Raw genomic sequence first — 1,105 nt, 5'->3', positions numbered from 1 at the left:
TTTTGGGTGTTAGTTCTAAAAGATCTTGTAGGTCTTCATAGAACCGTTCAACTTCAGCTTCTTCAGCGTTATTGGTTGGGGCATAGACTTGGATTAATGTAAACATATGTTTACACATATATAAACATATCTGTGTGTGTATATGTATATACTAAAATTATGTTCCTTGTTAATAATAAATAAAACATTAAAATCTGACATAAGTGACAACAAACTTAAAATTTAAGCCAACCAAATTTGAATTTACAGAGGAAATATATTTAATTACTGACATTATTTTAGAATACTGGGATATGGAGATGCTAATAAAAACAGAAACAGCTTTTACTTGGTTTTATTCTTGTCATAAAATTCTTCGTGGGCAATGCCCCCAGTATTGCCTGCACTGGATGTGGGTCACTCCCCCTGACCCATCTGTCACCACTCCATTCTAAAGTCCTTAGCTAAAAAGGGCCTAGTGACCTCTGAAAACTACCATTATTTTCCTTCCTTTCTTCCCTCCTACCTTCCCCTTTTATTTCCTTTTCTTTCTTATTATACAATTGATAAATTTTGCTTTCCATTTATAGTTATTAAAAAATACTGCCAACATTCCCCATGTTGTAAAATACATCCTTGAGCTTATCTTATATCTAACTTTCTGCCTTCCACTGCACCACAGCTGTATTGCCCCTTCCCCTTCACACTAACTGTTGGTAATCAGTTCATATTTTATATATCTGTGAGCCTCTATTTTTGTTATATTCTCTATGTTGTGATATTTTAAGGTTCTGTAAATGATACCATAGAGTATTTGTCTTTCTTATTTTAATTAATATTATGCCTTTCATGTTGCTGCAAATGACATGAATTTCATTCTTTTTATGGTTGAGTAACATTCCAAGCTGTTACTTGATGGCTCAACAGGATACAATCTCCCTGTCGAGGAGGAGATGTGAATTCAAAACTTAGGTAAGGAAGATCCCTTGGAAAGGAAATGGCAATCCACTGGGGTGTTCTTACCTGGAAAATTCCATGCGTGGAGGAGCCTGGAGGGGGTAGAGTCCATCGGGTCCCCAAGAGTGGGAAATGACTTAGTGACTGAACAAAAACAAGTGTCCCTTTG

This window comes from Bison bison, unplaced genomic scaffold (genome assembly GCF_000754665.1).
Source record: "Bison bison bison isolate TAMUID 2011002044 unplaced genomic scaffold, Bison_UMD1.0 scf7180017864500, whole genome shotgun sequence".
In the NCBI taxonomy this organism is placed as follows: domain Eukaryota; kingdom Metazoa; phylum Chordata; class Mammalia; order Artiodactyla; family Bovidae; genus Bison; species Bison bison.
This window is presented reverse-complemented; position numbering follows the sequence as displayed.